Source organism: Agelaius phoeniceus, chromosome 8 (genome assembly GCF_051311805.1).
Source record: "Agelaius phoeniceus isolate bAgePho1 chromosome 8, bAgePho1.hap1, whole genome shotgun sequence".
Classification (NCBI taxonomy): domain Eukaryota; kingdom Metazoa; phylum Chordata; class Aves; order Passeriformes; family Icteridae; genus Agelaius; species Agelaius phoeniceus.
The window spans coordinates 27,268,558-27,281,363 of NC_135272.1; the positions used below are offsets into that span (position 1 = coordinate 27,268,558).

Below are 12,806 nucleotides of genomic sequence, written 5' to 3' on the forward strand. Positions count from 1 at the left end.
GGCAAAATAGATACGTGAGGCATTTATTTTACTATTACCAGTATATTCAAATTTTGGTGCTTTATTCACATATATAAAATTGAAATACAGGCATTTCTGAGGCAGAATTTTGGTGTATTTTGCTAACCATAAAACCAGAGTGTTTGTATTGTAAATAACTTTTTAAAGTGTTCTTTATTTTAATATTTCTGTTATAGGAGATCACTCATTGGGGATTATAATTTATGATAATTTTGGTTTGGGAGTGGGGAAAGATGTTTGTTAATTGAAAATATGCTTGTCTAGACTTCATGAATATATTAATCCACATTTAATATACATCTATAATAGATGCTCTATAGTAGTGAAAGTGTGATAGAGTAAATGTGTTAATCTGTGTTCACTTTAGACACCTGTATTTCAATTTGAAGCTGCATCTCACCTTTGGTAGGGATTGTGTGTTCCAGTGTAATGACTGTTGTAATTCCAGCTCCTTTCAGGGATGGGAGTGTTGCTGCTCTGAAAGGAAAACACCAAAACCCTTTTGTTTTGTGCAGACTGATGCTGTTTCTGATTTTTGTTACTGTTTTAGAGGACGTGAAAGAAAAATCCTAGTATGTTACATAAAGGTGTTAAAGATTGATTATACGTAGAGTGGAGTTTGCTGGTAGCAGTTTACTGGTTTGGACATTGCTGCTGATTCTCCAATGTTAATACATTTTTTGGGTCTTCAGCTTTGTGTCAAAAGCCTTGTGAGACACAGATAAACATCAGCTCTTCGGTGTGATGGAGGACACACTTTGGCAATGCTGATGTGAGCTTGGTCTGATTCAGTGAGTTGTGATGGCTTAAAACCAATCAAGCCATTCCACTGTGTTGCATTAATTTTATAACATTTCTTGTAACACGAAGTTTTTTTCATTACAGTGAGAATTTGTTGTCCTGTGCAATATGCCACTGGGCAATTAAAGAAAGCTGAGAGCAATTAATCCTCAAAAGAGCAATCCTAGTCCTGACTTCATGCTGTCTGTCCTGTTAGTGTCCCTCCTAGGAGGTTGTTTGTAATGTAGTTGTTCAGATCTCTTCGCTTCTGCACCCCAGTGCCAGAGCTGTTCTGCTCTTCTGGTGTTGACAAGATACCTGTGTGCTTTTCTCTTGTTCTAAAACCGTTCAAAGTTCTCTAGAGTCCCTTAAAGTCAGTTCTGTTTAGGAGTCTGCTTGATGTGCAATTAAAACCTTGCAAAAGCAGACATGGTGAACCACTGAGCAGTGCTTGGAGTGTGCTCCTTTCTAGCCTACCCTGGACAGAATGGCAGTAACCACATTCTGTGCTTTTCCTCTTTTCCAAGCTAGCTGGGAATCAGCACAGCTTTTTCTGGGACAACAGTATAAATGTGGCTTATACAATGTAGAGAGCTGAGATTTTGAGATCTTGTGTGTGGCATGAAATACTCCTTCTGCTTTATCATTGGTGTATTCCAAGGTTGAGGTGATTGTTTGGGGAATGGATACTTTGGATGAAAAGAGATCTATCCTCTCCAGTAGCAGTTATTCGGTATGCAAGGAAAGATACTGTAGGCTGATGAATAATAGTGAATTTCTTAAAAAGAGTAACTCTAATCCTAATTACTAATAATTAGCTACTCATAATTCTTGAAACATGTGTCTTTATCCCTTTGATTACTTAGTAGCTAATAATAATTTGTATGCCAGTCATCTGTGTTTCCTCATTCCGTACACCTCTGTTAAGTTCTCCAAGATTCCATTCATATTGTACATTTGTTGATGAGCTCAATACTCTGAGGACGGGAGAGGAGGTACAACATGGGAAACTATATCAGAAAGGAGGCTTCTACTTTCCCACCTGATTATTTTAGCACTGTGATGAAGAGGGCTAGAGGATGACTCTTTGGAGGAGTGAGAAAAGGTGTGAAATGAGATTTCTAGCGAAAATTAGTCTCTTCCAGAGTAATTGTTCATCTTGTTCCAAGCTAGAGCCTTGTTTTGCTTTGCGTCCTCTCTTTGAGAGAACAGTCAAGGAGCAATATAGAGTCATATAATCACTTAAAAGATTCTAGGAAACCAGAAGGTGAACCTGGCCTACCTGTGTTTGATGCTGAAAGTCCAATCTGGTTGCTTCAGTAAACATTGACGGCAACTATTGTGGCTTAGTCATGGAGAGTGTTGCTCTGCAGGGTTACATGTGCAGGAGAAAACACGCTTACCTTCCATCAGCTCCCTGAAGAGCTCCAGCCACTTCTTGTTCTATCAGGCTCGTGTGTGTATTGGTCTACCAGCCTGCTGAAGTACAGGAAAGTATTTTAATCTCTGAACAGGATGACGTAGTTGCTGCCCTTCGGTACTAGCAAGATCTGTGGGCTGAATATTGATATGCACCTCTACCCAAGTCATGCAGATCCATGATTGTTCCCACTCCTTTGACGCTGTCGGAAATGGGGGTGAGATGCACAGCGGTGCTTGGATAAAATACTAGTGTGCCAGTTGGATGTATCTGAAAAAAATTAGCTCCCCTCCCTCCAGCAGTATAGGCAAGATAAGTCTTTGACTCCACATGGGTGTTGCTAATCAATATAGGAAGGACTGTAGGAATTACCTTGTTACAGTAAATGTGTAGCAAGTAAAACATAGGCAGGGACATTATGGGCATCGAAAGTAAAATTCCTGGTCAAACCTTGAATTGCCCAGGGTGTGGGGCATGAATTTCCCCCTTGCCACAGGATCCTCAAAGAAGATAGAGCACATAAGCAATGTTCCTAGATTTTGTTCAAGTGGGAGTAGTGGTGTCATTTCTCCCTGGAAATCCTTGTAACTTATTCATCAAACTTAGTCATACCTGGCACTTGTAGGGAAGAGAGATTGTTCAGAGTATCTCAAAAAATGTTTTGCCTTATGTTGAGAGGTTTGTTTGCTTTCTGCCCAGAACTCTCATATTTCCTGGTTTGACCTGCTCCAAGAACCTACTATCAAAATAACTGATAATGTTTTAAAAGCAATACCAAGAAATCAAATGTTTACCTGCCCTCCCCCCTGCCTTTTTTTACTTTCTCAGAAAAAAGCTACGGATGGTTAGGTAAAGACATGCACATATTTCAGTAGTCCAGCTGTGGCTGAAGAAACCTGGGCTATTGATGATTTTTTGGATGGTGCCAAGGGCTCATCTGCCTTCCATCTCAGAGGGATCTGGAACTGAAAAGGTCATAAAAATGCTGATACTCAGGGCAACTTTCTGGTTATTCTGGGTCTTAGTTAAGCCAAACATGAAATGTCATCTCCTTCAGCTCTAGAAATACTCATGTGACTCCCTAAAGCAAAGGGCCCTGCAAGTATTTGCCCGGTGGTGCCAGACAAAGGAACATGTTTGTGCAGTAGTGTTGTATTCTTTGTAACTTCCTTAGTGTGTAAGGATGGTGTGTTGGATGGCCCAAAAGCTCCAAGCCTGTTAGTGGACATTCTTGCTGTAGTAGGCAGGAACAGGGTTTTCTTCTCAGCCACATGCCTGGGATTTCTTGTGTGCAGTCTTTTGAGCCTTTCTGAATCACGTGGGACTCCTCTATACAATCATGGCTTGCTTTGCCAAGGTCTAACTAGCCCTTCATGTGAATCATGCATTTTGTTGTCTTTTGTGTTTTGTAAAGATTGAAGACTGAAGCAATTGCTGAGCTGAGAGCTCCCTTGTGACACAGAATTGCATTTCTCATAGAAAGAAACTGGCACTTGAAATCATAAAAGATGGATTTTACTTTTATTTTAATTGTTCTGTCCTTGTGCCCAGCTCTGTTTTACACTTTAGGGGAAACATGATATTCTTTAGATATCCGCAGAGTTCTTGAATAAATTAATGCAGAATTTGGAAAACAAACTGACTTTGTTTATTATCAAAGCAGAGGATGCCTCAGCACTAACTCTATCTGCATAGCTAAGACCAGTATAGCTCAGATGTGTTCAACTCAAATGCTTCTTCATCTTCTTAAATAAGTTGTCTCACTGATTTGCTGAATATCAGCTTGGTTCTTTATTATACAATATACAGCTTCTGTGAACTAGATAGTCACCAAAGGTAACATTAGACACTGAGCAAATAATTGTTTCCTGTCACACTGCATTAGTAACTGGGAAGAAAGTGTTTCCTAATTTGTATTTGTGCAGAACTAAATATAGCTCTAGTGAAGCTTAACTTCAGCTCCAGCCGTTCAAGTCCCTAAGAAATTGAGTACCGTGCTTGTCAGTCACTGGAAAAATTACTCCATGTGTGTCTATGCTCCTTGCCCTCCCACTTTGTGGTTTTATAATCTTAGAGACTTGAATGTGAGGCTGTCCAAACTCTGAGAAAATCCTGATAGTCTTGGGTTATTGCTGTCTGCAGGAACTATGGCAGAATTTTTTTTTCTAGTAGGAGTTTGAGGATATCAAGCCCTGACTTCATTCCCCTTTCCATATTTAGCAAGGACAAGGTTAAATTGTCCTGCCATTGTGTTTTCCAGCAAAAACTGCTCTGGCTTTTCATCTAAAATCTGAAATTTATTAGTTCTTCTACTCTAGTTTTCTGTAGAGCTGATAGCCTGATGCACAAGATTTTAAAAAAACCGTTTAAGAAGTATTCAGATTGGGATGTACCAGTGAAATCATGCTGGTAAGAAAAATCTGATGTTAGAGAGAGATGTATTGAATAGATTGTGTCTCCTCCCTGGAAAACATAGACGTTTGTGTCTGTGCCTTGGTATTGAGTCTGGCAGCTGTGGGATAACAACCTTCGTGCTACATTTGCACTGAAAAGGCAGCACTGCTTCCTGAGGTACTGGAAATGCCAAGTGCTGCATTTCAGAGCTTGAGTCTTTCACCTGAAATCTGTGAGGAGAATGCTTCAGGTTCATCTCTTCCAGTGAGGCTAAGTGTGAGCCCCAGGCTCAAAATAGTTCCATTCTTTTTTTTGTATTAATTTGAGTTCATTAATATAAGCTCATCCTCCCTGGCTGTCTCTGCTGGATGCTGAGCAGGAGGAGTGTTCTTGAAAGGTCTGAGGGGTCTTTCATCCAGAGTTTGTAGAAAACAAGACAGTACTTCATCATTCATCTGTGTCACTTCAACCTTAAGTGAACTATTAACTTGTGCATTTTATCTGTGCTCTGCCCAGTTCCATCAGTGTTCTGCCCAACTTTCTCTTGTTATTGGTGATGCACATAATTAGGAGGAGGTTGTTGCTGGTGGGGAGGAAGAGGAATCCCATATTAGGTGTCTGTCTGCACCTGTACCTCTTAATACAGAGAGATCCTTTGAAGAAGTGATCTAAAGAAATCCAAAGAAAATTGCCAAGGTTTGTAACAGCTTTCCTCCTGGCAGTCTGTGGTTTATTTATACTGTAGGATGTGACAGGCAATTCCTGGTGCCTCAGCTCTGTCTGAAGTGTGAGTGATCGCTGGAAATGCGAGTGGTTGCATTAGCAGCTTTCTTCCCTCCATTGGGGAGAAGTTTTGAGATTGAGCTCTCCCCTCACTGAGATCTTTGAAGTTTGGATCTTTAAAATCATTCTCCACGCCAAAGACCTACTAGTGCAGTTGTCATCCTTCCTGTCTAAGGAGGACAGGACCAGCCTCTCGTCAGAGGCCATTAAAGCTGCTCGTTTCATCTGCCAGAGAGGTCAGCAGAGAAAGACATAAGTAAGTAATTATTCCCTTCCTCTCCTCCCAGTAGCTGAGTGAGCTCTGGAAGTTGAAACATCATTAAATCTCTGAGCAGTGTGGACAGTCTGCAAGCCAACCATGGAGCCCATGTCACATGGCAGAGGGAGGGCTGAGTAACAGGTGGTATTTAGAAACTAATTAATATTTGTGAATAACAATGTGCTGTTAGTAAGAAAACAATTCTGTCTGCTTGTGAATATTTATGATGATGACTTTCAACACTGCTTGGATCATGCAATGCTTTTCCAGCTGCTGCACCTCCTCTTGTGTCACAACATTTCACACCAGGGTGAAAATATTCTCTGCTGTGTGGATCCATCCCACAGGACGGTAGCTGGCTGAGCAGCACTGTGGATAACACACTCTTGAAAGAATGCTCTCACCAGTTCAGTATTAGTGGAACTAGATCCCAAACATTTGAAGTATTCTTTCCTGGTGGAGTAAGCCATACAAATTAGCTTGAGAATTCATCCCATTAAGAGCCAAACCATGCACAGAGGTAGTGCTATGTTTGAAGAGAAAGCAGGTGTTAAAGGTTGTTCTACCTCTTAATGTTGTGTGTGAGTGTTTTACAGTAGATCAGACTTGCCTAATGTAATCTTCGTAATGCTTTCATTTAAAAAGCTCCCTGTGGTTTGTATTTGTTGAACTGAAAAAGCAGAATCTACTTTGTAGCTTGGTGAGGCGGGGTGTTCTATTGAACATGTGTTCAGACTGTCATTTGGGAAAGATAATAGATTTTTAACCTCTGTCACTGTTAGACTGAGGTATTTATGGAGCTCTGTTGAAGCTGTGCATCAGCAGGTAACCTTGTGATACAGGTTTTTCACAATTTGCCATTTTCTTGTGATAAGTTGCGGCTTTTCTTGGCCCCTTGCAGTGCCTCTTGCAGCGTCAGCCAGCATGGGAGCTCACCAAGAGATGAGGAATTCCTCGCTGTTGTTGATGCTGCACGGAAAGCTCATCATTGCTGGTGTTGTCTGTTCAGTAAACACTGTCTCACAGATCGAAAACTCTGCCTTGAAGAGTTCCAGAAAATATTCCTGGCTTGGCACATGGAAACTGGCAAACCCCATGGAGATAGTGTTCATGTTTTCAGCAGCAGAGGTGTCCAGGTGCAGCTGGAGGTGCTGGGCTCTTGTTCAGGGTGCTGCAGGGGACGTGCAGCATGGCACTTTGTCTTGGCAGCCTCCCCACTGCTCCTGATGGCCTTGAATTTAACTTGTGGCAGGGGAGAAGCTGTATGTACTTCAGTGTGCTAAATTAGCAGATGGAGACTGCAGCATGCTGCACAGAGGAGGTTATCTCCAGTGAACTGCCATCACCACTTTTGTCACTGCTGATAAATTTTTTTTGTTCATGTTTAATCCTCAGTATCAAGTACCTAATGTTTATATGCCCCTTCCCTATATAAGCAGAACATCTCCTTTATAAAGTCACTTAACACATCCAAAACTGAATCAGTGTAAAATTTTAAATACATCTGTCAGATGAATAGACACAAAGAAATTGAGAGCAGAAGTGATCGCTTCGGCGTGCCCAGATCCACTTCTGGCAGGGATTTCCAGGAATCCTCAATTGCTCATTAAACACTGCTTAATATGGCAGAGAATATTTTCTAAACTCTTAATCTTAAAATTCTTTGCTCCATCCTAATATTTTTAATATGGAAGAGGTTGTTTGGGGTTTTTTGGTTGGGGTTTCTTTTTTTTTTAATTTGTTTGTTTTGTTTTGGTTGTTTGGGTTTTTTTTAAGTGACATGTTTCCACTTCCTATTCTAGCAGTAGTGTCACTGTTGTGTAGCTGAGAATAGTTGACTTGAACTACCCCTGTTACACACATGCAAAAAGCTACTTAAGCTTTTGGGAGAAAGAAGTTTATAGTGAAATACATGAATGTGTACCATGAATGACTGGAACTGTGTGTTAGAACTATAGTAAATTCTATAGGGTTTCCAAGGAGAACGTTTAAAAGAATTCATAAAAAGCAATATAACAATTAGCAGCAGAGACCGATATATTTAAATGAAGTCATTAATTTAAAGTGTTGGCTTACAGAAATTTCAAGCGTTTTTATGCATTTAATAAAGGGTTGCTTTTTAAGTAGCTTAAGTATCCTTCTCTGCATGCAATGTGTCCTGGGAATTAACAAACCACTTACTGCTGGATGGATTCCACTCAGATGCAACTGCCATTCCTGCAGCAAAGGCTGATAAAGAGAGTGGAAAGAGCCAGTACTGAAATGGTCATCCTGTTAGTCTGGGGGAAGGGAGAAAAAAAATCTGTACCATCTCTCTTCTGTTTATTTAGTATACTGATCTGTGCCATGGGCATCAAGGTGGATGCATACATGCCTTAAAAGAGGGCTTTCTTCAAATTTCAGGGAGCCTGGCAGGAGGCGCCAGGGTGTTTGTCTAAAATTCTCTCCTGAGGGATGGAGATCAGCACTGTGAGACAGCTGAAGGTGGAAGTTGGTGATCTGATACTGAGGGAGAGGTGCTGGGATATAAAATTGTGAAAGGAGGAAAAACTTATGACATGTTCTAGATAAAGAAGTTCGCAGGGATAGAAGAGAGAAGGACAGTGTAGTCAAAGTTATGGAAAACATACTAAGGAGCATTGTGCATAGATATTGGCAGGGTAAGACCTCCGGGTTTAGAACAGGAGCACGCTCAGAATAATTACAGTGAAGGCTGCCAGTGTCTGCCAGAAGTAAATATAGTAGTGTAAGCACTGCTACAGAGTCATTGAAGTCAATGCTGCATAACATAAATTGCATAATATATTTATTTGTGAAGGTTATTAGAGCACAGTTTTAAATGGATCCGAGTCCTTGGTAAGGTGAGTGTATTCTGGTTCCCTGGGCTGAGGTTTCCAATACATCCCAGTCTGATCTGGAGGCAAACTGCCAGCAAGAGGGGGGAGGTTGCTGTTCCCCTCCTGCCAGCTCCAGTGCTTGTCTGAGCAGCTCCTGAGCTGGTTCCACACAAAGTGCCAGGAGGAAAGGAACTGCCCTCTGCCCTCAGAAATGGAAAAAACTGGGGGTGTTTTTGTTGTCCTGGTCAGCTGAGTTGTTGAGGGGATGAGAGAGGATCTCCAAGGAGTTGTTTGTATGAGGGAGCAGATGGAGGTGTTTCTGAGCACAGGGGACACTGGGCAGGCAGGCTGTTCAAGCCTCATGTCCCACCTCAGAACTGGAGCAAGCCCTCTCCCACCAAGGCTGTGATGATCAGTGCGTGATGCAGCAACCATCAGACACCCAAATTTCAGGGCACTATCACACTCTCCATAAGAGGACTGAAACTGTTTACAAAATGCGTACTTTGTAAATGATAAAGACTAAATAATGTATTCTGTGCATTTGCATAATTTTGAATCACTTATCCTTCTGAGGGCTGTAGTCATTTGGCTCATGTTAAAATATGCTTAGTGGTGGAGTTGAGCTCAAGCCATCAGCTGTGGGTTGAGTTGACACTGAAGATGGGATTTATGTTTTTAGGGAGAGACCATGCAGGATCCCTGTGATGTTCCTGGCACCACAGAGCAGTGTCCTGAGGGCTCAGAGGTGAGACAGGTAGGAGCCATGGTCAGTGCTGTGAAAGGTCAGGGTGTCTTTCAGAAAGACCTTGAGACCCAGAGCAGTTGAAGTGGGACATAGCTCCATGGTGATGGCATGCCAGGTCATAACCTTAGAAGGCATTCGGAGAGAAGCTTCTACTCTGCACTGGGTGGGATGGAGAGGGTTCCCAGCTGAAAATGCTGGAGAAACACATGTTTGGGCAGGTGCAAGATGACAATGGGCCACAAGGATGGGCTTGGGCAGAAGATGCTGATGTGGGGTGATAAGAACTTGCTTGATTTGGGTGGGAAAATGAGCCCTGACAGGGAGGTGGTGTAATTCATTTTTTATTGTCAGGGAAATAAATGTCAGGGATAGGGAAAAGCTGTGTAAGCTGCTGGATCAATGTTGGCATGAAAACAAATGGATAAAAGCTGTTCAGGAATAAGTGTTAGGCTGAAAGTTTTTTAACTAGTGGAGGAGCTCAGCTCTGCAGTTAGAATTGGATGTGGAGGCTGAGGAAGAGCACTGTCAGTATGTGGGGCTCTGTTGCTGTGACTGGGGTTCTTGGATGTGATACCTGTCGTGGAGGGCTAGGCTAATGATCTGTAAACATCTTTCCTGCTTGCATCTGGTGGTGGATTATCATGATTGTGTCATGTGCAAGGAGAAAAGGGGGAATTGTCCCTTGCTGTCATGGTTTTTCAAGTGCTGCATGGGAATATGTGCTGAACTGAACTGCTTCTTCTCCAGGGTGAAGAATTCACATCATTAAGCAAAGTTTTAATTTTTGCTGTACCTTTAATCTGTGAATGTCTCTGCTGTTTTGGTCACTTCTGACACTTATTCTTATGTTGTTTGCTTTTCCCCTAGGTATTTTTATGGCCTCTGTCACAGTGGTGTCTCAGTGTCTTCCAGGCATTTATGGATTTATTCTGAGAACGTTCCTGTGAGGTAAGGAAATATTATCACTTGGTTTTACAGACTGGGAACTGAGGCAGAGGGAGACAAAGGTTGCCAGGAGTCTTGTAGCATAGCCAGCAGTTAAACCCTGATTGCCAACAAGTTCATTACTGTCCTGATCCCATACCCAGCTACCTATCTCTGGCTCTTTTTCTTTCTTCCTCTTTTTACTTCTTTGCTTTTTTCTTTTCCCTTCCCTTGTCTGAGTTTTAGTAGCAATAATCTGCAAGGAGCTGGGAGGACCTGTGGAAAATATGATTAGGGATACTGGTGTCCTTTTTTTAACATTGTTACTTATGAGTTGAAATTCCTTTCTATAAATATCAGCAGATCTGTTTATGTTAAATGATTAGCATGTTTAGACTTCCACAGATAAGCTGCTGTGCCTTTTTGAGTCAGTAACTCCTTTATCCTACCTGTCTAGGCTTGTGGCTGTTGAATTCTTACCTTGCCTAAGCTAATGCCATCCCAATCACCTAAAGCAGTGCCAAGAATTTCATCATCCATGCAAAGATCTGATTCATGTCAAGACAGGTGTAAAGTTTCTCAAGTACACTTATGTATAATTACTGTTTAACTTTATTTTTCAAAGATCTTTCCAAGCCAGCTAAAATGTGCAGGTTTGAGCTCCCAGATTCTCCCAGAAATTGGATTTCAGTGCCTGATTAGTGATGCTGATCCCTTTCAAAAGTATTGCAAAGTTCCTGACACATGTGTGCTCTGAATTATAATTTAGATCATAAAATCAAATATCATGAATAAGAGATTGAAAAGTGTCTCTTTTCCCTCTTTTAAGTAAGGAATTTTTTAAGTTTGGTCTCCCTTGAGCCTTTTTTTCTATTCAAGATGGTATTTAAAATGTGACTTTTACTACTTGAAGAATTTTCTTAGAGTTACAGCAGTGTTACAAGTTAGAAATACACCAGCAGACTCGTACAAATATTTTTGTTTGTTAAAATCATCAATTATTAAAAATATAACAAACATTGCAAAGAAATACTTAATACTATCTTTCTAATTTCACAATCTGTAAAATACACGTACTAGATCACATTTATGCTCTTTATTAGTGTGTATTACGTGTCCTTGTGTCCCCAAGAATAAGGCCCTAATGACTCATGAACTGTCTCAAAGTGTACTAAATAAAATTAAAGAGCTGGCCAGTGACCTTAACAGACAATTAGTCTATATGTCACTCAGCCTAGTATTTGTTGAGTGTAGAAGAGTAGCAAAAATTCATTAGCTAAGATGCTGATGCTTGAAACAAGCAAGATTTCTCTAGCATCAGAGCTGGTGTTGCTGCTTAAGTGGAGATGGAAGCACAAATGATAGGAATGTCTGTGTGTGTGTGTGTTTGAAAGCACTCCTGATGTGGTCCTGGGGCAGGGAGAAAGCTGCTCCAGGGCCTTTGGGCTCAGAGCCTTGTGGAGGAGATCCTGCCAGCACCTGGTGCTGGGCTGGGCAGGGGCAGCTGGAGATGGTGCTCAGGGTTTGGCATGTGCTGCCTGAGAGGTTGCACAGACACAGCACAATGGGAGGGCTGCTTTCAGAAACCTTGTGTTTCACAGCAGCAGGGCAGGGAAGGATGTGTTGCTGTGATGTATGGCATTGCTTGGTTTTCCTCAGAAGTGAGCCCAGGTTGGTGTGATTGCATTTGGGTGCAGGCAGGAGGTGAGCAGGAAGGCTCTGGGCTGCTGTGCCCGTTGAAGAGCAGAGTTTGAATACTGAACCCCCTTCTCCCTTAGCTCAGGAGACAGGACATGAACAGTGCTGAGGATGCAGAGGTGCAGACAGGTCAGACTCCCTGTTGCCCACCAGTTTCTTGCAGGCTCACCTGTCCCATGGAGCTGTCAGCATGAAACCAGGGGCAGCAGGGCTGAGCATATCCCAGAGATGGGCAGGCTTGGCGAGCTGCAGACCTGGACAGTGTCTGAGTTATGGTAGCATCTGTCATCTTAAGTTCACATTTCTTAATTAATCATCTGCATTTTGTTTTGTATTGTGTTTGGAAGCATCCTAGAGCTTAGTTTGGAGATGGCCACCCCCCTGGGAGGGCACTGTGTGGTGACAGAACTGAACCAGGAGAAGTGGCATTACATGGGAGCTTGGGTGGCAGCTTGGTCACGCAGCTCCTCAGCAAAACAACTGTCCTTGAGGGCTTCTCAGTTTTATAGCACTTCTTTCCTGGTATGTGCAGTTATGAATGCTTTCAGCTGACCCTGAGAAGGTCTTCTGTCATTCTTAAAGTAAACTCAGGTTTTAGGAAAGAAAAGATGACAGACTCAGTCAATAAAAAATGTGGCTGAAAGTACAGTTTGAATGGCATGCAATAATATCATTTAAAGTAAATCAACTTTCTGGAACATATATTGGGCAGAATCTCCCTGTTCTAGGTCATGGTTTATCTGTAGGGTTTTCTTTTAAAATAATTTCCTTAATAATGATTTGGGGAGAGGGGACAGAGAGCCTGGGAACAAAGTAAATGAATGGGCGAAAAAAGAAAAGGAAGCCTTTTCAATCACATCAGGCTGAATCCAGAGCATTGAGGAATGATGTTACAGGAGAACCCCTGAAGATAAAGTGTAGCCTAGATTACCAGAATACAGA

General features: G+C 41.9%; 1 protein-coding gene across 19 annotated transcripts in view; it reads left to right on the top strand.

Moving 5' to 3' along the window:
- PTPRF (protein tyrosine phosphatase receptor type F) overlaps window positions 1-12,806 on the top strand; it is a 374,973-nt gene that overhangs the window by 79,024 nt on the left and 283,143 nt on the right. For all 19 annotated transcript variants that reach the window (XM_077182405.1, XM_077182404.1, XM_077182409.1 and 16 more), the window contains exon 2: window positions 10,110-10,190. The gene's annotated coding sequence lies outside the window, so the exon portion shown is untranslated. The remainder of the gene's footprint in view (window positions 1-10,109; window positions 10,191-12,806) is intronic.